The following is a 23118-nucleotide window of genomic DNA, read 5'->3' as shown; positions in this document are numbered from 1 at the left end:
GAGGCTGCTGCGCCCCGCACGACTGATCGCTGCACAAGGCACGAGCTGCAGCGCCGCACGCACACGCAACCATTGCAGGCCACGCTGCGCGCAGCCCCATTGCTTGTCGCGTCTGCTTGCTGCGCAAGGCAGCGCGCGCTGGGCGAGGGATCGCTCCCTGCTTGCGCGTTGTGTCTTGCTCGTTGGGCGAGCCAGCGCGCGCTGTGGCGCAGCCCAATCGCTGCCCATACGCGTCTCGCTCACTCGCTTGTGCCTTGCCCCATCGCCCTCGCCCATCACACAACACACACGCCCAGGCGCAAGGCCTTGCGCGCGCGCCTTGCATGTTGCTCGCTGCATTCGTACCGCACAGGCGACGAGCTCCCTTGCTCGTCGTCGCGTGCCCGCACTATACAACACCCCTTAAGGGTAACACGTATCGTCCAATGCTTTGTGCGTGCAACATTTATGAGCGTTTTTCATAAAAATTAAAGCTTTTTTAATTCAAAATTAATGACAAATTAATAAATCATATTAATTTCATAATTTTAGGGCGAAAAATAAAAAATTTATTAATTAATTAATTTCCGATTATCATGGATTCAAATCTAGGTCATAAAAATTTAAAATTTATCATAAATTAACAATTTTTATGGTGGTTTTTAATCATGGATACCTAATTAAATCGTCAATTAATTATGAAAATCAAATCAATTCTAAATTATTCAAATTTCAACAAATTAATTACAATTACAAATTAGGTTGTATAATTAACAAGCTTAGGCATTCAAATTGGTTAAACATATACAGAAGGTCAATCAAAAATTCAAGATTTAACAAGAAGAATCGCAAATATTCAATTTAACATCTTAAAATTACAATCTTTTGCGTTCGAAAAACTAAAACCTCCGAAAAGTCATAGTTAGGCTTCGAATTTGGGAATTCTGGGTTCGGCCGAAGAAGAATATTTTTGTCAAAATTTTAGAATGCCTTTTACATGCGGAATTGACACACAAATCACTCGATTTCGTTGAGTAACGAAGAAACTGCCGAAAAACTGCGTACATATAATTAAATAAACGCAATTTGGAATTAATTAACAATTACGAAAATTAATCACCCCTTTTAATTATTTGCAAATTTGTAAAATTTAACCATGTTAAGCAATTATTATGGAATTAATTCGTGATACCACTGTTAGGTTATGATACATATAAACGAATATAAATCATGCGGAAATAACCATAAATGCCAGGATTCTAAATTAATTGCCACATAACAATTAGCATAATTTAGATGCATACACTTTGTAGCGTGCCCTCCCTTGCTGTGCCCGAACCGAACAAGAACAAGTCTTTAGGACTCCAAGTGTCGTCCCTCCGTAGAAAGTCCACAGCACGTCCGTATCCGCCTTAAGATTGACCAACTAGAATCGCCCTTAAGGTACTAGTAATATTCGGCTATTATGGGGCAAGTGTTTGGCTGAATTTTTGCTTAAATTCTTACCTTTGAATACTTGAAACTCGTATATAAATTGTGAACCAGGGTGTAACACCCTAATAATTCTTTGCTTTTATAAAACCATTTTCCAACTTAAAATAAAGGAATTACTAAAGCATTACCGCCACCGTGATAACGGTTAAGGCTATTACCAGAATTACGCAGCGGAATTAAATGTCAACTAACTTTTGAAAACATAATTAATAAATATCGAGGCCTCCTACAATTTGGAACCATAATGGCCCAAAACCCAAAATATAAATAATTCAAACATTTCAAACATAATTAAAGTATTAAATAAAATAGTTTGAAAGAACGAAAGCATGCAACTCTCTCAATCATCCCAAGCCACATGATTTCGATCGTACTTGATCTACCAACCTGCTATATTATTCTACTCCCCAACAATGCAAGTGCAAATGATGGATCATCATAGGGTCATTAAGGCAAAGGCCATGACCAGAAACACACAAAGCACGTAGTCAGCAAAAGCTGAGTACTTACAAGCATAGAGTAAATGAAACTAAAACATGCATCACTCACTAAGTACTAATCAACATGCAAAAGCCATATAATACTTAACAAAAATCATGAGACACAAGACTCGACTCTTGACTCACAATTTAATTAGAATAAGCTTCGAACGGGCCAAAAGAATAATCCACAAAGGGAAAAGGTGATGGGAGCCAACCATACACCAAATATAATAATAATAAAATCGGGCCATACCGAGTGTCGGGCCATACCGACGGAATTCCTGCGCATAATATAAATAAAACAACGTCTTGTATCATTAGTAGGAGTACGAGCTTTCCGGCAAGACTCCCCCCATTGTTCATACTCAAGGTATATACGTTCCAAGAGTTTTGAAGCTTGTTCCGGTTGCACTTTACGTTTATTAATATTTTAATAAAGGCGAACTCAAGACTCGACAACATGCATACATACCATTAATAAACAACAACCAAAACAATCTTATTTTAATGCTTTAAGACTTGTGATCAACCAAGCAAGACACTTGTGATATTACTACCATGTTCCTCCTCACCAAAGTGAGACTCCACATCATGCACATTAACATGAGGGTTGTGCCCTTGCACGACAAATCCTAATTCATTTCATACATAATATTCCCAACTGAACCCTACATGTGCGGTGGCTTACGTGAGCTAACCCTTCACATGTGGTAAAATAAATAGTACAACGAGGTACAAATAAATGGCTCGAAGTATGCTAGACATCCCGTACAATAGCATACAAATAAATAATCCATCCCTTACATGTGAAATAAACCATACATGCATAAATATTGAACAACATGATTGACAATGAAATCCATCCTCATAATAATTTCAACATGCTTGATCAACAATTAATCCAATAAATCCAACATCACAAATCACATGCTCGTTCACCAAAATAAACATGATTCCACATAATGTAATTCACATCATCAACAATCATGTAATGTCATTGACAAAAGGTGTGGTCGCCCTAGACTTGTACGTACCTTGAATACCTAAGCGTAGGGGCCACTTTGCAATAACGAGCACTCAACTAGAAATCACCTCCTATCATCAAAATAATGAAACTTAAATTATTTCCATGTTCATTAAATTTCCAGCAACTTTATAAAAATTAAAACCTCCTTTAGACTTTAGAATTCAATCGTTTTTCAATAATAAAATCGTCTCAATTTAAAAAAACAATCCCTAGTACGAAAACATACTTTTTCCACCTTTAAAATCAATAAAAATCGACACTTTAAACCTCTATTCAAATCTGAAAATATAATTGATTATCATAATTAAAATCATCACCTAATTATGCTAATCAATTGACTCATTAGGTCTAGGTTAAACCCCTAACTTGAAAATTCCAATAAAACTAGTTTAATATCATAAAAATCAATGCTTTATTAAATAAACAAATCTGAAAATTCATCCTTTAATAATTAAAACAAACCTAATGAATCACAACACACAAATCCTCAAACCACGGTATTCATAACCGGTTCCGAGCATTTTAATTACTCAAAACAATATTAATATAATAATTTAAAATACGGAATTTAAATAGAATAGGTAAGGAAGAAGAGAATTATACCAATCCGGCCTATAGCACGGAACAACCACGAATATAATATGATTGGGCGAAAAGAATTGAACAACGAACGAACAACGAACGAACAACACACACACACGATCGTGTGTGTGCGCGCAGCAGCGAGGGGACGAGGCACAGGGGCGCGCGCTGCGACGAGGGGACGAGGGCAGCAGGGGCACGCGCTGTGCGCGAGGAGAGAGCGAGAGAAGGCGAGCGAAGCAGGGGCGCGCTGTGCGCGAGGGAGAGAGGAAGAGAGGGAGTGGGCGCTGGCGTGCGCGAGGAGAGAGCGAGAGGGAGTGGGCGCTGGGCGTGAGGCCGAGCAGCACGAGCACGGGGATGTGTGCGTGCGTGCGGTGTGCCGAGCAAAGAGAGGAGAGGAGTGAGGTGCAAGAAATCAAAAAGGGGCTTTATGAAATTTTAGGGGTTCATTTAATGATGGGGGAGTCTATTTATAGGCTCCCTAATCCCTTGATGGGCTAGGCTTAGGATATTTGAGTTGGGCTTAGGAATTAAATGAATTGGGCTAGCTTAGGATTTAAATTAAACTGTTTGGATTGGGCTCGATTAATAAAACGAATTGGACTTTTTATTTAAAACCCGAAGCTTTAAAAATCATTTGCAACTCATTTAATTTCCCGACTCAAGAATTAAATTTGTTTCGTAATTAATTAAAATAATAAATATTCTAATTAATTAAAATACATTAAATGCAATGCATTTAAATATTATTTAAACGATAATAAATCGTAAAATGCTTTATAAATATAATAAAATATATTTATAAATATTATAAAAATACGAGGTATTACAGAGGGCCACATATTTATAGGGGTATGGAAAGGAAATTGGAATCCTACCAGGAAACTAATTATCTTAATTATAATTTTATTAAAACTCTTATTAACTAATTTATCCACTTAGGATTAGGAATTTAATCATTAAACGAATCCCATTAGATTTAGGATTTGTATCGGACACAAACACACACACGAGCATGGCCCGCATGCGCGCAGGCCATGCCCGCGCACAGCCCTTGCGGGCGCTCAGCCCACGCAAGCCTTGCGGCCCACGCGAGCAGCCATGCTCGCAGCCCATTGCGCGCGCAGCCATGCTGGCAGCCTTGGCCTGCTGGGCCTGGCCTTGCGCTGGGCCTGGTGTGGCCTTGGTTGTCTTGTGTGGCGCGCTGGCTTGCTGGACGCGGGCCTGGCTTCGTGCTGGGCCTTCGTCTAGCAAGTCTCGTCCGATGCTAATTCGTACGACGCACTTCCGATTAATTTCCCGATTCCGGAATTCATTTCCGATATGAACAATATTTAACATTTCCGATTCCGGTATTAATTTCCGTTTCGAACAAATATTTAATATTTCCGTTTCCGGAATTATTTTCCGATTCCAATAATATTTCCGATTCCGACAATATTTCCGTTTCCGGCAATATTTCAGATTCCGGCAATATTTCCATTTCCGATAATATTTTCCGATTCGTACCATGTTTCCGTTTCTGACAAAATCTACGACTTGGATAATATTTATATTTCCGATACGATCCATATTTCCGTTTCCGGTAATATCATCGTTTCCGGTGTATTCATTATTTGCCTTTGACCAACTTAGCTCCCACTGAAACCAAGATCCGTCGATTCCGAATATTCATAGATGGAGTATTTAATGCCATTAAATACTTGATCCGTTTACGTACTATTTGTGTGACCCTACGGGTTCAGTCAAGAGTAAGCTATGGATTAATATCATTAATCCACTTGAACTGAAGAGGCCTCTAGCTAGGCATTCAGTTCACTCGATCTCACTAAATTATTAACTTGTATAATTAATACTGAACCGCATTTATTAGACTTATCATTAAATGCATACTTGGACCAAGGGCATTATTTCCTTCAGGGCTTTCTACTGACAGTCGGACCATACCGACGGAATTCCTGCGCATTTATAAGCGATAAAGAATGAAACAACGTCTTGTATGTATCATTCAAGGAGTACGAGTTTCTCCGACGCGACTTCCCCCATTGTTCATACTCAAGGTATATATGCTATGTTACCCTTGGGGATCAATCGTCATTGAGAACCTTGTACCTGTGGTGGCAAAATATGCTTCTAGGGCAGGCGTAAAATCCGTCACAGCTTTTGAGATCAATTATATGAGTATTGTATTCTTCCTTATATTTATTGTTAATTTCATGGTTACGACGTATTATTTCAAACAATCTAAAAGCGTAATTTATTGTTGTTACCATGATCAGCACTGTCAATTTCGTGAAGACTTATTACGGAGATACGCTTTATATGTAATGTTGTTTTACGAGAATATTGTTGTTATGATTTATTGTTATTCTTGAGGAATTTCGTGAGCATGATCTAAATGTTATACTTTGGAAATCATTAACTATTAATTCGATGTCATGTATTATTCATTAATTTGCTACCACGATCGATTGATAAATCTAAGGGCCTTTTGTTGGCGGCATCATATTGAATTGTTACCTGATTTTTTATTCTGATGTTAATATCAAAGTTGGGCATGTCACCGTCCTGAGCTACTGCTACCCTTGTTGGACATTGATCGTTATAACAACAACTATCCCTGTGCATGTAAATTATGAAAAGGTGTTAAATCCTATGGAGTATATTGGATTTTGTGCTCCGACGTGGTACTTTTGTTTCTGGATGTGATCTTGGCTTATATGTTACCTGGGTTGAGGCGTGCTTGAAAAAATATCCCGAATATTGCAGCCATGAAGATTTTAGCACAGGAAATCACTCACGTGTTGCATTCAGATGAAAGTTTGCATCATCATATAACTAAAATAGCTGGCCTGAAATTAGAGGGTTAGCAGGGACTAAGGTACCCAATGATGATGAATCAATGGTGGATGATGCGGATGCAAGTAATGTGAGTATGAATATTTATGCATTTGATAACCGGGGAGCTTGGCTCCTATGAAAAGATCTGAATATACCGTATTTGCAAGGTATTCAAGTGGGCACTACCACAACCTAAGCTACACGTACGCGGCACGACAAGGATGACAACAACCTACCCTCAACAAAGAGGATTTGGCCGCACACAAGATGTGGAGTAGGCTGCCCCGTGACGTGTGTAAGAGGAATTCTTGGATATTGTCAACTTGTTCTGTTATGGGTCGTTGATGGCAATGTCGTTTTGGCACTTTACAAGCATGAGTATAAATCATTTATCAAAGGTGATCAAATTTTACGTGAAAGTTATAGCTTCTACAACGAGTTTGACATCAGGGAAGTTCCTTTCCAATTCATTTATTGTCTAACTCTATCCTTACATAATATGGTTATTATGTGACCTATTTTATGCATGATATCATTTGCGATGCATTGTTGAGTTATATGTGGGCCGGATTGAGTTGTATTTGAGACTAACTAGTGAGTTTGTTTGGCTGTCAATGAAACACTTGTCTAAAGGATAGTGGAAGACTGAAGGAAATGTGTCCTTTTCGCAAGGTGCATTAATCAAATACCAAGATTTAGATTAATTGCAAAATAATTAATTCAGTAAGATCAAGTGATCGGAACAGCTAGTTGGAGCAATGTATCCGATTAGTTAGTTCTAATTCTTATTAGGCTCACAACTTACACTTGACTGAACTTGCGAGGTGACACTAGTGGCATATGGCAGATTGCCTGATTAAATGAATAAAAAAAAGCATTTAATGATTAATTGGAAATTTAGTTCGGAAAACATAAATATACGATAAGTCATTGGATCGTAATCTTATATCGTATTGCATATATTTGTAGGCCGGGCCGTAAGAATAATCATATCGCACGACATTGGATCGTCAATTTCTATATGACTAATTATTATGGCCACAAGGCCATACAGACTCATACGAGAAGCGTGCCTGCCAAACCACGAGCAAAGCGCGCAAGGCCCATGGGCAGCAGTGCGCCTGGATGCAAAGCAACATCAACAACAACAGGCCCAAGGCCTTGATGTGCCGTGCGCGGGACAAACATAACACAACAACAAGAAGTGTTATTTAGAGTGTTGTCTTGGGCGCGACCCAAGGCCCAGCCGTGAGCACGCGAGTTTTGCGTGTGTGCGTTGGCCGACCATTGACCTTGTGCTTTTGGTCGGTTGACAAAACTATATGCAAAAGGGTTTTATTTCACTAAACCCTAGATGTTTTCCACAACCTTAGAACACACATTACAACCCTAACTCTCTGTGTGCCTCCTAGAGTGAGTTTTTCCCAAAAAGCCAAACACCCTTGAGAAAGTTCTAGGCTAACAGAATCAAGGCGGATTTGAACGTGCCGCTGGGCGATTGTAGAGGAACTACACTTGGATTAATTGATCGTGTTCGTGAGGGAAGTGGGAGTACATGCTACGAATGTATGTTACGTTTAATCTATACTTTTGCATGTGATCATGGTTATGGTGAATGTTTCGCATTTCATTAATTCCCAACAATCAAGTGATATATGATGAGTATTAGACGCAAGGCCTCAGACGCGCATACGAAGGTTAACTAGTAATGGCACAACCCATGATCCAAGAGCGCAAGGCCCATGCGTGCGACAGTGTGTCATAAGTGGCCCAAGGCGTAGGCGGGCGCACGCAAGCGCTAGCAAAGCAGCGGCAGCCCTGCATCAGTGCGCTGACCTATGCACGACCAAAGGCCCTACAGCTGTGCGCGATGTGCCAGATGTTGGGCTGGCTTGGCCGGTCACCCTTCCTTGACTTGTGCCCTAGGTTTATTAGTTTAAACCTAAAATATATTTTGCCTCTCTCTATACCTAATTCAGACACAACCTTAATTCTTAGTGTGCCTCCAAGAGAGAAAATAACCAAAATTCATCCATAGAAAAATACCCTGAAAAAGTTATAAGCTTATGAAATCAAGGCGGATATTAACGTGCGAGTGGTCTATTGTAGAGGAACTACATGTGGAGTTCTTGATCGTGTTCGTTGCGCCAGTGTGAGCCAAAATACGTTGAGAAAGTTCTAAGCTAATTTAATTATGTAACGTTTAATTCATACTTTTGGATGGATCTTAGTTTTGGGATTATCTTTCCGCTTTGTTTATTAGATTAGCATAAATCCCAACAAGAGGCACCACAATCATTTCACTATAAATACCCCCACTTTTTAGTTAAAATGGAGGAGCTTTTGGTGCAATTTTCAATAACTAAACTCTGCTAATTTAAATACACTCTCACACTCATACAAAAATATGACTCTTCAAATACAAACTTCAATCATCAAAATCTTCAAAATTCAAGTTCATGTTTTTGCAATTGGAGCTCAAGCAAAGAAGCTTCTACCTAGGAGACCTAGGTTAACTTTTTAGGCTCTAATCTAATCTAAATTTCTACCTTTCTTTGCATTCAATTTTTACATTCTTGTCAAATTTCCAAGGATGTTCATTTGAGTTCATAACTCACATGAAGTAGGAACATGCCTTAAAAAAGAGTAATCTTTGGAGGGGCTGCACTCTTGAAGTTTCCTTGAAATGATCTTCCATACTCTTCTTACAACTTCAAATTACACTTTTCCGAAACCCTTTTCAAAAATATGATTATAAGAGATTTCATTCTCGAAAACTCTCCTTACAACAATAATTGTACAATTGTTCGCCTCAATAAATACAATTTTGCAAATGTTTAAGGATAATTGAAGATGTGCAAACCCATATTCAAACTAAAACTCGTGAATTTCAATTTTCATGTTCAACTTTCAATTTAACGTTCAAGGATGTTTAAATGAAAACAACCTCTCTTTAAACTAGAACTTTTGGACATTTGGAACACATAAAAGTTAGGGTGTTTCATGCTTGAATTATCCTTCCTTTTAAACATTAAGTCTCCTAATTTCAATTTATAAATACAAGTTCTACATTCAAGTATAATTTTTAACTTCAATTTCCAATTTCAAACTCAAAATCAATCATATTTAGAAGTGAGCAACCACATATTAAAGTTAGATTATCATACAATGTTGAAACATTAAAGAAAAATATGTCATACTTGAACTTTTTTTTTCCTTTGAATGTCAAGCCTTCTAATTAAGACTTTTCAATTCATTATGCAATTAATATCTATTATTTATACTTTAACATGCTTATTTAATCGCTTTATTTCAATTTCACACTTATAATTCATTTTGTTGCATTAGTCCTTCTAGGTACAACTGTTTTATGCACTTCTCTACAATTTATGTGATGTTTTCTTTTACTTGCTTTTCACCACCATTTCCATGCTAAATACAAGAGTTATCAAAATTCGATCACGACTAATAAGATAACTTTGGACAATCGGACTGTGTTCCCACTAATCTTGACTAATTACAAATGATCACCTTCTAGAATACGATTTTCTAGTACAAATACATGCTCACCCGCCTAAACTAGATTCATGCATGCTAGGATTATTTCCACAAAAACGATTCTTGCATTGAATTTACTCATGCCTTATCCAATTCAAAAAAGTGTTTTGTTCATGAACTTGATTTCCTAATCGGTTTCAATTTCAATGCTTTGTCCGAGAGTCCATATAGTACTTCTTTCCCAACGGACTATAAATATGTTTGGTGGCGACTCTTTCAAGTACAAAGGTTCAAAATCGTAGGGGGGTTTTAATGTTCTACTGTTCAAAGATAAAATATCATTAATTACAAACCTTGTATTCGGCTCCCCATGAGGGTGAGATTGTAAAAAATCAAGTCAACGTTTACACTCATGATTCTTGATAAATTAGCCCGAATTTGACGCGTTTAAAAATTTACCAAAACATTTTCCTAAACCATTAAAATTCACATATGAAAAACGTTTTTGGAAACTTGCACGAAATGTACCCCCTACAGAAACGTTGGGCCTAAGCATCGGAAAAATATCTCCACGTGACAGGCTTTCCCACCCAAGAAAACGCCTCCGTTTGGCGCTTCGAGGCTAGCCGCTTCCCAGTGCATCGATCACCCATGAAACTCTCGTACAACACAAGTGACATCATCGACCGCGCTCGACCAACAATCAACAAGGATGCTAGCCTAACGAATCCCACTCCTTAGGACTACAAGACGTCACCTTTTTAGACACCTTGCTTGTTGACAAGAATTATCCCTGATCGCTCAACACGCCCCCTTCAATAACAGGTCCCCCACATAGTAGTCACGAACATACCCCTCGGTCCGTCGGGGGAGCTCCTCTAGAGCTTGCTCTCCTACTCCATGGTTAGTGCACCATTGATACTGGTTTAATGCCCCACCAAAGCATCCCACTGGCAACCCTTTATACTCGCGCCAAACCGAGTAGTGACGGAGGAGGAACGTCATAATTCATGTTGTTTCCTGATGATCTAGGAACCTTCCCCATTGATGATGTTGTGGCGACTCTAATGCCACATGTCACAGATGGGTCTTTTGACCGTTCGCGCGGTGCATGATTACCCGAGCCTTTATCCAAGCTAGTCTATCCCATATGCGCCTCATATGTCGAACATAACAATGGTAGAGAAAACATCACATAATGATACTAACATGCAGCAAGTTACATGCATCAGTAAAGGCACATAGGCAAACAGACTTATGAGAGTTGCTTCATATGTGACATGTTGGGCATTAGCATCGGAAAATCATCACCACATGATAAAGTTATCAAAACGATTACTAGTCAGGTCCGGGTCTGGTCATCTTTGGTCTCTGGTCATGATCCGATCAAGTCGTTTTGGGCCACTTTATCACCCGGGTTCAGGTCGGAACTACTACAAAAATGGGCTAAGGAACCATTGTTAGGGCACCACATAAGTCACTTATTAGGTTTCGTAGATAAAGGAACCAATTATCTTAGAAGTGCGGTTTCTCAGAAAAAAATATAAAAAACCTCATACCTGAAATATATGGTTTCTTAGATAATATCTATTCTAATATTTAATAGCAGGGAGGTTGGAGAGCCACGTGGCCCCCTCCTGAAATTTCAATATTTATTTACAATTTTTTTTTAAATGGAAACGCTTGCGACATGAAACACAAAAAAAAAAAAAAAATCCAACCGTCGCTTTCTTCTACAACTCTCTCCTCCAACCTTTTCATCTTTCACTCTTTCATCAATTCAAGCGGTTCAAGCTCAAAACATCAATTCAAGCATCGCGTATCTGCAATAAAACCTATCTCAAATTACGACTATAATTTCCAAAAAAAAAAAGATCTGCTCCGATTAATCTCCGTCATTCTCTCTCCTCTGACACCGCTGCTCATCATCAACTATGGCGTTCTGTTGGAATCATCTCCATAGATGTCCGATTACTATTTCAATGGTGATGTTAATTCGAGTGTTTCTCTCAACCCAAATGTTTTCTTTAAATTTCTCTTCCGATAGGATTTCGACCTGCGCCTCTGACGCTACTGCAAACAACAACTTCAAACTGATGAAATTTACAATTGATAAGAGTTTGTTTTCTCTCTAATTAATTCCTAACATTAAATTTTCTTAGTTTCATAGAAAACCTAATTAATTTCGAATTTGAATTTCTATCTAATTTGTGTTCATGTTTTCAGGATTTCCGGCATTCCCCACCACCATTGGATATCAACCGATTTTGGGACATTTTCCCCCACATGTTAGTTTCTATATTCTTCAATCTCTATATTTTTCTGATTTTTAAATTCAATTTAGGGTTTATAGATGTTAATGTGAATGTTGTATTCCATTTATAGATTTTCGTTTCTTCTAGTGGATAAAGCGGTAGATTTTAATCTGGAGTATCAGCGGTGTCTTTCATGAGAGGTCTATATGGAAAGGAAAGTTCTCTCTGGGGTTTTTACATAATTTTTTTATTATTAAAAATGATCGATTTAACTGTGATATTTTTCTAATAGCAATGGTGATGAGTGTAGGTTATGTTGGAGATAAAGAGGCAAATGCTGCAACCTTCCATCTAGATTGATGATTGAAGGCTGGTGATCTTTGTTATTTTGATTCTGATGGATTTCTGTACATTTTAGACCGATTAAAGAAATATAGGTATGAAGGATTGAAAGTCAATTCTGCAATTTTCATTTGTTTGTGTCTTGATGACCAATTGTCGATAATTTAAGTTTTTTTCCCTTCAATACACCGAACTCAAAAGGTCATTGTGCTCTCTCATTTCATCAGGTTTCAGTGAGCCCTATGTCATCTGAATGCATTTCTAAAGTTAAGCTGATTCTAATTTGTGTTTATGGGTGCTTGATTTCCGGTACTCCTTACTATTATGGACATTAACCGATTTCACAACAGTTTGCCCCACATGTGAGTTTTTATATTATTCAATCACAATATTTTTTTTAATTTTCAAAATCAATTTAGGGATTGTATATGTTAATTTGAATGTTGAATTGTGCATTCATAAATCGTCCTTTCTGCTAGCAGATAGAGCGATAAATTTTAATCTTGAGTATTAGCGGTTGCGATCGAGAATTCATTCAAGTTGTCTGGTATTTTAATCAATGTTAATTTCTTCTCTACCTATTTTCATGAGAGGCCTATTATGCTGGGTGTTCTCGTGATTTTGGTACTTTTAAATTGCTTGTGCATTATATTTGTGTCTTAGTTTTAATTAGCGTTCTTCCCTTTATTCGCATTTATTTCGGGCTTCAGTTTTGATTTTGTATTTGTGATCAATTTTCATTCAATTGATAATTGATCAGCATTAATTGAGGATACTTATTGCCAAAATATGGCCAACATTGCTCTTCTTTATTATTGTGTTTTACATACGAAAAATTTGTAAAGAATATAAGGTTTTCTTAATATGTAATCTAGTACGAAGTACTTTGTAGTAAATATGCTGTTGGCACACACATACAACAGACTAGGAAAACCAACTCCCTAACTTTTTTTTGAAGGAACTTCTGTGATTTTTGGATGTTGTCTGTGTGTGCGATCCAACATTGATGTCATAATTTATCAATTGTTCTCTTCTTTGGTTCTTCAGATTTGCTTAATGTAAAAAATAAAATAAAATAAGCCTTCAAGAAATTAAATTCCTCTAGAAAAGCATTTTTGGGCTAAGATGTTTCATTGATCATGTATTTTTTTCCCCTTTGTTTAGATTTATATAAGCTTCATACATTTATAATTTTAACTAGGCTTTTGCCTCATTACATGTTTCTTCTTATTCACTCTTAGAAGTTCACCGTGAATTACAACCATGATAGGTACATTATTTAGTTTTGATCTTCCTGTGGTTAAAGCTCGATGGCAATATTCAAAACCAAATTGCAGATATGACTCGAAAAGTATAGGGTCATTCAAAAAGATTAAATTCAAAGAAATATGGTAAAATTATAACAAATTTCACTTTGAAGTTGCATGTACTGCATAATTACTACTACTACTACTACTACTACTACTACTACTACTATGTCATGCATTGAAAAGTTGTAGGGTGTTTCCTTGGTTTTTTTTATAGTCTAGGGAGCTTATCTTCAATGGTTATTTATTGGAAACCATATATGAAGTATTGAGTTTGCGATTCAATGATTGATTGAATAATAGATTTGTGAAGCAAAGCCCCAGAATAGTTCTACAAATGCAATTATCAACCGAGAGAAATAATTTGGATTGCATTTGGGTATGTCATTTTTATGGTGTAGAATAACATGGTCAAATCCAGCTACATGTATTAAATGTGTGAGTTGTGTATGTTGTTTAATGATTTCATCTTGCTTAAAACTTAAGTGTGATCATCTTTTAATAGTACGTGGCTTAGAGCTTCTTTTTGGAAATAATTGAGCTTGCATTATATGCATTATCATTTGTATATAGCTCAAACATCAATCTCTTCATATGCGTGATTGAACTTATTGAACTATAATGTTGGCTTATCAAGTAGGAGTGGAGCATAAGTATTTGCATAAAATATCTTTGTATGGATCTAATTTGTAACTTGGGATATTTAGAGGATAGAAAAATAGTTTATAATTGAAAATCATATCATTTACAAGAGAATAGGAAAATAGTCCGAAGTTGGAAATCTGATCAGTTATAAAATATTTGTTTAGAGTTGGGTTTTTTAGTGGCATTCTACTATTCTAATGGAAGTTGAACCAAACTCTATAATATCCTACTTTTTTAATTTTTTTATATCTATATCAATGTTTTCAGCGTCTACTCTAACTCGCATATTTATTGACTCTATACTGAACTACTGATAGATTTTTATTTGACTTCTCTAAATTCGTTTTTCCTTTCATGTTGGAATGACCATTTTAATGAAGATAAATCATGGTGAGGCACAAGATGAATGTCAATATATATGGAAAAACGGATATTCCGTACAAATCGCTCCCTCTTACTCTCCAGTTTTAAGGATCTTTATTTAGTAATCCATATCAATGATGGTCAAAAAATTAAGGGTGTAGTGGTCTTTGTTTAGTACTCCATATAATTGCGGTCAAAACATTAAGGGCTTAGTGGTTTTTGTTTAGTACTCCATATATATGTTGTCAAAATACTAAGGGTTTTGTTTGTATACGCTTATTGAACTTGGTTCATGCTAAAATTGGTCTTGCTTTTTTAATTTCACAGTCAAGTTCCAACATATATTAAGTAGTGTGTCACTGACTCACTGTGTCTTATGTACTTATTAGTGAGATGTAATAAATAATTTCTTCTTATTTATGTTTAAGATTTATCTCAAGAGACTGTAAACTCTCAACAATTGACATACAAGTGTTTGAAAAGTAGATCTTCATATTGGTTGGCATGGTTGCAGTTTCTCCCAACCAAGCTTGAAGAAAAATTAGACAGCTTCACTATATATATGTAGTTGGTACTAACATCAAATTTTACTTTAAGAGAACCCATGCTAATACTTTTTCTTTCAGGGTCTAAGCACAATTAATAGGTCACTCTAATATTATCTTCTCTTATTCACATTTCACATAATTATTTGACTGTAATAGTGAAACCGTACAAAACAACGGAAAACATGCATAATAAAATGAAAAGAAAAATGAAAAACCAATTTCAATAACGATAATAAAAACATGTTTGTAAAAAGCTTGGTACTCTTCTGGACATATACTTCATCCGTTTCAAAAAAATTGCAACACTTTCAATTTATCCACTATTCATTTATTAATTTTTACCATAAGTTTTTACTAAATTATTAAAACCAAATATTATAAGTAAAAGGTTGGTAGATTGATTTCATTGTATATTTTCATAATATTAAATTTTAAAATTAAAAAAAAGTATGATTAGAGATATTTACGGTCAAAGTTGTGTCTTGGCAAACGTGCTAATCAAAGTACTAAATTTTTTTTGAAACGGATAAAGTATATATTAAATTTGATAAAATTATAAACGAATCACTTTTAAACTAAAATAGAAATCGTGCGTTGCACGGGTATAAAACTAGTTAATTTAATAAAGAATCAAAGGAACCGGATATCTTTTTAAACAAGTTTCTTATATAAATATGGTTGCCCAATTAAGTAATTTTGACATTTTTTTTCTTCATATATTACTATGGATGGCATATATGCCGCTGCAAATCTTTTGATGTTATTTTTCATCCACCTATATAAAATAACAAACTCTCTATTTCAGTCATTATTTTCATTATTCAATGAACGACATTAATTATTTTATTTTTTTGAAAGGTAATTTCGACCAATATAAAAACCCAATCTAAACCGCATTTCACTTTCTCTCACCTCACCAGTTTCTTTTTTTTTCAAGGGTTTCGCCGTTTTACATCTCTAACCCTTTTCAAGTTTAAACTACTAGAAAAATGACCTTTTAAGGCGCTTAGATTGGGGGGAATTCTAAAATAGTGCTGATAGAAGTCCCGCTTGGTACAATTTGGAGTGCTTAAACAAAGCGCTTCTTGGAAGAGCTCCAACAGTCCCAATTAAGAAACGCGGGAAATGAAAATATTAAATTTGGGTAAATGTTTAACTACCTCCACTCCGCAAACCCTAGCCGCTAATCGACAATAGAAAGTATTTATGTACTTCTCTAACCTCTCAACCATACGTTTATCTCTCTCATTTCTCTAGAACAGATCTTTCTTCCTCGGATTTCTCAAGGTAAATGTGCTCTGGATATATTATCTTTTCTTGAATTAAGCCTATTATTTCCTTGACTCTTGTTAATATTTTCTTGTTAATAATTTCTCAGTTACCTGTTTAACTCTTTTATGTTGATGATGAATCATATTTATATAGGGTATTCTAGGCCCATTTAGGTTGCATTTCTAGGCATTTGTCTCATTTTAGTTGCATTTAGAGTCATAATTGCATAAGTCGTCGTTATTGTACTCTATTACGCCCCGTTTGTGTTTTCTTTGATATTTCAGGTGATTTTACAATCATTTGGGTGCTTTCGGAGTGTTTGGAGGTGGATCGAATGATCACCGGATGGTTTGAGTTGGAGACGAAGTGTTTGATCGGAGAATTGAGCTTTCTGGGGATGATTAGCTCGATGTATCGCTTGTGCATAGCCTCGCAAGATCCCTCGTTGGCTCGCAAGATCTCTCGTTGGCTCGCAAGATCTCTCGTTGGCTCGCAAGATCCCTCGTTGGCTCGCTACATCTATCGTTGTGCCTCGTCGCTTCATGGCAGCCTGCTATGCACTTCACTCGGCCAGCGAGGGATGGCTCGCTAGCTCCCTCGCTGCCTTGTTTCTCTGCCTTGAATCACTTCAATTGGCCAGCGAGGGATGGTGCGGGAGATCCCTCGTTGCTCGTCGCCTTGGCTTGCTGCACTTCACTCGGCCAGCGAGGGATGGCTCGCTAGCTCCCTCGCTGCCTCGTCGCTTCGTTGCTTTGTCTTACTGCACTTCAATTGGCCACCGAGGGATGGCTCCCTCGCTCCCTCTTTGCTCGTCGCCTTGGCTTGCTGCACTTCACTCGGCCAGCGAGGGATGGCTCGCTAGCTCCCTCGCTGCCTCGTCGCTTCGTTGCTTTGTCTTGCTGCACTTCAATGGGCCAGCGCGGGATGGCTCCCTCGCTGCCTTGCCTCACTCCTTGCTCTACATTGCTACACTTCATTGGGCCAGCGAGGGATGGTGCGCAAGATCCCTCGCTGCCCATGTCACGCCAATTCTTGCGTTGCGTGCGTAGCCTTGGATGGCCCGGTCGTGCTCGGATTTCATTGCCACGTCATCGCTCCATCGACCAATCATTGACGACTTTTATTTTTATTTTCTTATTTATTTATTTATTTATTTTAGAAATTATGGAGCATATAAATACTCAAGGGAGCTAATTTATTTCCCTCATGATATATTTTTCCTTAGAATCCTTTTAAACGCTTAGTTTTTGATATGTGCGTTTTATATAGTGTTTCACCCCCGTCCCTTAGTACTTTTTATGTGTCAAACGTGCTCTTAGGAGCCGTTTCTAATACTAATGTGTGTTATTGAGTGTGCCTTGAGTTTCAGGTTTGATTATGAGAAATTGGTCTTTTTAGACCCGTTTCATGTTGATCTAGGCCACTATATGAGCCCGAGGAAGTTCGGGACCTCCATCGTCGACTTTCGGGAGCCTTGGATGCTTATGGTTGAGCCCCGAGAGTTAGAATCAGTGATATGGGCGAGTTATATTGAAGATTGCAAATCGCCCTGGGAGCTGAGGGCGAAATGCAACCATCGGGAGGAATTAAAGCAAATTTGACTCATCAATGCGCGCCCGATCGGGCGCAGGTCGCCCGATCCGGATCGGGCGGTCATCCTGGAGCTTATGTGTAGAGTTTGCAATCCGCCCGATCGGGCGGATTTTGTCCCGATCGGGCCGACTATCGAGTGGATCGCCCGATCGGGCGAAGCGTCGCCCGATTGGGCGACGCCAACCTCCAGCAGTTTTCGCTCATTTACTTTCCGTTTTTTAGGCTTTATTTTGGCAAACTATATAAACAAGCTTTAAATATTTTTAGAGGAGACCTTATTTTCTAGTATCAAACACTTAGTTTATTTTCCCAAGCTTAGTTTTCTCTCTAATTTGTCCCAAACACTTAGTTTTATTTCCAGTCAAAAGATCAAACTTTATTGTTCCATTGTCCTTCAATTAGGTATTGTTCTTTATTTCATTCATTTCTTTTGCTTTAATTATGTCTTCAACTATGCTAATTGCTTTGTTTATTGTCAACATGCTTGAGTAGTTTAATTTCTAGGGTTTGGGGATCCATGAATTAATATGATGGGATATTGAATAATTGTGATTGTTGGCATTGTGATTAATTCCTATTGATTGGTTTATTCCACTATTCAATTAGATTTGCGCAGGTTTAATTGTGTAGTTATGCAATATCAAGTTAAAATTCGAGAGATGCAATTTGATGTTTAGGCTTGTGTCAATAGGTAGAATTGGGATTGATAAGTAGCGAGAGCCCGTTAATTCTAAGTCTATGACTAGTATCGATTCGAGAGAGCATGCTAGTCTAATTAATTACTTTGTTGATTATCATGATTGTTCATTGTCCTGGATTGTTAATCGCTGGTGAACCTATGCCCTAGATTTCCTTAATATATTGATTCATACTTATTTAATTATCGTTCGTAGTCTTAGTTTACAAACAATCAACCAAATCTTGTTCTCAATAGTTTAGTTTAGTTAATTAATAGTAGAAAGAACGCCTGTCTCCCTGTGGATTCGATCCTGACTTCCCTTGCTACCTAGCTAGTGGACCTTAGGTTATTTTTGATTAGGTGATACGACTTTAGCCTGTCAAAAATTTGGCGCCGTTGCCGGGGAGACGGTTTTATTTTCTGTTGTTGATTGCTTATCCTAGATTATTGTTTGTTACTACTCAAGGAACTCACGTTCCTTGAGACCGGATCTCACATTGTTTTGTAGTCTTTGTCTATGCCCAGGACCGTAGGTACTAGTAATCTTACTCCATTCGATCCTGAGCCCGAAAGAACCTTTCGTAGACGAAGAACTTTCATTGCACAGTGTGGGAATTACTCTGATTCTGATTATAATATTGGTGATCTTTTTCCTTCAGATACAGATTCAGTTTCAGAGATAGAGATGGGTGACGAAAATCTGCTACCGCCACCTACCCCACGGCTTACAGACTATTCTAAGCCAAGTCTGTCCGTGCTACCAAGGGCGATCATGCCTTCTATTGCAGCTGAGACCTTCAAGATTGAGCCTGCATTGATTAACATGATCGAGAGACGCCAGTACGGTGGGGAACCAGGTGAAGATCCGAATCTTCACATTCAGTCCTTTATCCAATATTGTTCCACCATCAAGCAAAAGGGATTGACTCCGGAGCAGACTATGGAGATACTTTTCCCGTTCTCTTTGAGTGGGAAAGCTAAACTGTGGATTAATGGGTTGAATCGGGCGGCTTTGAAAATCACTAAATTGGGAGTCCTTGGCTCTTGCTTTTTATGTTAAATATTTTCCACCTGAGAAAACGGCTCGTCTGAGGGGTCAGATATTAGGTATCTCGCAACAAGCAGATGAGAGTTTGTTCGAGGTCTGGGAGAGATTCAAGGATTTGCAAAGAGAGTGCCCGCACCATGGTTTGGAAGATTGGTTCTTGATTCAGCAGTTTTATAATGGTCTGGGCAATGAGTCTAGATGTTTGTTGGATTCAGCTGCCAGTGGGAGGTTCATGCAACTTGAGGTGCCTAGAGCTATGGAGGTAATTGAGGAGATAACCATTCACAATGCCCAGTATGGGAATCCTAGAGGTCTATCTAATAGGGGTGGTAAGCATGCATGATTTAAATTCTATTGAACAATTAACTGCCCAATTGACTGCTTTACACTGTAAGTTTGATAATATGCAAGCAGCCAATGCTCAACCTACCCAACCTGCTAGTGTAGCTGCTATGAGTGCCCAACCTGCTACTGTTTGTGAAAGTTGTGGAATGTCTGGTCATTATGCACCGGAATGTAGGAGCTCTGTTGAACAGTGTAATGCATTTCAATCCTACAAAAAAAATAACCCATTCTCCAACTCTTACAATGAGGGCTACAAAAACAAACCTCTACTATCCTACAGGAGCAACAATATCCAGAACCCTCACCAAGTCCAACATCCACCACAATAGCCATACCAACCCCCACATCAACAATCCTACAAACCACGGAACAACTACAACCAACAGTCTAGTGGACCACCTGGGTTCCCTAGAAAACACACATCACCTCCACCACCACAACCTCAAGCCACACAGCCTGACCCGATGCTAGTAGAGATGAGAAACATGATGCTACAAATGCAAAAATCTCTAAGTGAAAAGGATGCAAAGATCGATGCTCTTACTGCTCACAACAAGATCATCGATACACAGTTGGCACAAATGGCTACTACTATTGTAGGGAGGCCACCAGGCCAATTTCCTTCACAGCCCGAAAATAGGGAGACTGCTAATGCAATTACATTGAGGAGTGGTAGGGATTATGATGGTCCTTATATGCCGGTTGAGGTTGATTCCAGGGTGTCTGCTAGTGATCTGGTCAGTGAGGAAATCCCGAAGATAGTTATGGATGAAAAGGAAGCTGAAAAGGTAGTCAATGAGAATGAGGCTACAACTGAGGTTAAGAAGGGGGCAGATATTCAAGTACCACCTATTGCACTCCCCTTCCCAAACCGACAACTCAAGAATAAGCTAGACAAGCAGTTTGGCAGATTCTTGGAAGTGGTAAAAAATTTGCAGGTAACGGTTCCTTTTACTGAATTAATTTTACAGGTTCCTGCTTATGCTAAATTCATGAAAGATATTTTGACCAGGAAACGTGCTTTTTGTGAGGTAGAGACTGTAGCTTTCACTGAGGAATGTAGTGCTTATTTGCAAAACAAGTCTCCACCTAAACTTAAAGACCCCGGGAGTTTTTCCATCCCATGTAACATTGGCACTGTATTTATTGATAAGGCTTTATGTGATTTAGGTGCTAGTGTGTCTGTCATGCCTTTGTCTGTCTGTACTAAACTTAATATGGGTGAGCTTAAGGTTACTAATATCACTCTACAAATGGCCGACCGTTCTGTCAAATACCCCTTAGGTGTTTTAGAGGACGTCCCTGTTAGAGTAGGTAAATTCTATATACCTGTAGACTTTGTAGTACTAGACATGCAGGAGGATTCTCAAATTCCCATAATCTTAGGTAGACCCTTCCTTCACACGGCGGGGGTGGTCATTGATGTTAAAAGTGGGAAATTGACTTTGTCTGTTGGGGATGATAATGTGACTTTTTAATCTGAATAGTTCCTTAAAAGGTCCCATGCTAGAGGAGGAACAATGCTATCGTATAGATGTAGTTGATTTTATTACTCGTGATAACGTCTCCCAAGTTCTCGAAAGAGATCCCTTGGAGGCAGTGCTTTGTTGTGAGTCTTCTGCAGGTGATAGCAGTTCTTGGAGTGCTGAAGTGGATGCTCTGGAGTTGGCTCTTAATGGTGGAGAATCTGAGCCGGAGAGCACCAAATTGAAGAGGTTAGTTCGGCCGGTTTGTTCTGTTAAAGAGGTAAAGAAACCCGAACTTAAGCCTCTTCCTGCTAACCTTAAATATGCGTTTTTAGATGATGAACAACTTTGCCCTGTGATCGTCAGTACTGCACTTGATGCATACCAGTTATCCCAACTTCTTGTTGTGTTGAAAAGGCACAAAAAGGCCATTGGGTACAGTATTGATGATTTGAAGGGTATTAGCCCTGACTTTTGTATGCATAGGATACATCTAGATGAAAATCATAAACCATGCATCCAACCCCAACGTCGTTTGAACCCTGTCATGCAAGATGTTGTAAAAGCTGAAGTTATGAAATTGCTTGATGCGGGTATTGTATATGCTATGTCTGATTCAAAGTGGGTGAGTCCTGTTCAGGTAGTGCCTAAGAAAGGGGGGACAACTGTGGTGAGAAATGAAAAAAATGAGTTGATACCAACTAGGGTAGTCACAGGTTGGCGCATGTGCATTGATTATAGGCGTCTTAATGTTGCTACTAAAAAGGACCATTTTCCCCTTCCCTTCATTGATCAAATGTTAGAAAGGCTAGCCTGTCACAAGTTTTTCTGTTATCTGGATGGTTATTCTAGATTCTTTCAAATTCCCATACATCCAGACGACCAGGAAAAGACCACCTTCACCTGTCCCTATGGTACCTTTGCATATCGTAGGATGCCTTTTGGTCTGTGTAATGCACCCGCTACTTTCCAACGTTGCATGATGAGTATCTTGGGACATTTGATATCTGATGAGGGCATTCAGGTGGATCGAGCTAAGGTCCAAGTGATTGAACAATTGCCCCCTCTAGTTAATGTGAAGGGTGTTAGAAGTTTTCTTGGTCATGCGGGATTTTATCGCCGCTTTATCAAGGATTTTTCTAAAATTGTTAAACCACTTACCCAGCTCCTCCTCAAGGATGCCCCGTTTGTGTTTACTGATGCTTGTCTTGAGGCCTTTGACAGGATTAAACAGGCCCTGATTTCGGCTCCCATCATTCGTTCTCCCGAATGGGATCTTCCGTTCGAGATAATGGGTGATGCAAGTGATTATGCAGTTGGGGCAGTTTTGGGTCAGAGAAAGGAGAAGGTTT

The 23118-nt window shown here is 38.3% G+C and overlaps 1 non-coding gene across 1 annotated transcript; it reads right to left on the bottom strand.

The window, feature by feature from the left end:
• Positions 1 to 19992: 19992 nt before the first annotated feature.
• Positions 19993 to 20099, bottom strand: LOC130468250 (small nucleolar RNA R71). Its single transcript, XR_008928668.1, has one exon. It is a non-coding gene; the product is annotated as a small nucleolar RNA R71 (small nucleolar RNA).
• Positions 20100 to 23118: the final 3019 nt, after the last annotated feature.

Source organism: Spinacia oleracea, chromosome 2, assembly GCF_020520425.1.
Source record: "Spinacia oleracea cultivar Varoflay chromosome 2, BTI_SOV_V1, whole genome shotgun sequence".
Classification (NCBI taxonomy): domain Eukaryota; kingdom Viridiplantae; phylum Streptophyta; class Magnoliopsida; order Caryophyllales; family Amaranthaceae; genus Spinacia; species Spinacia oleracea.
This window is presented reverse-complemented; position numbering and strand designations above follow the sequence as displayed.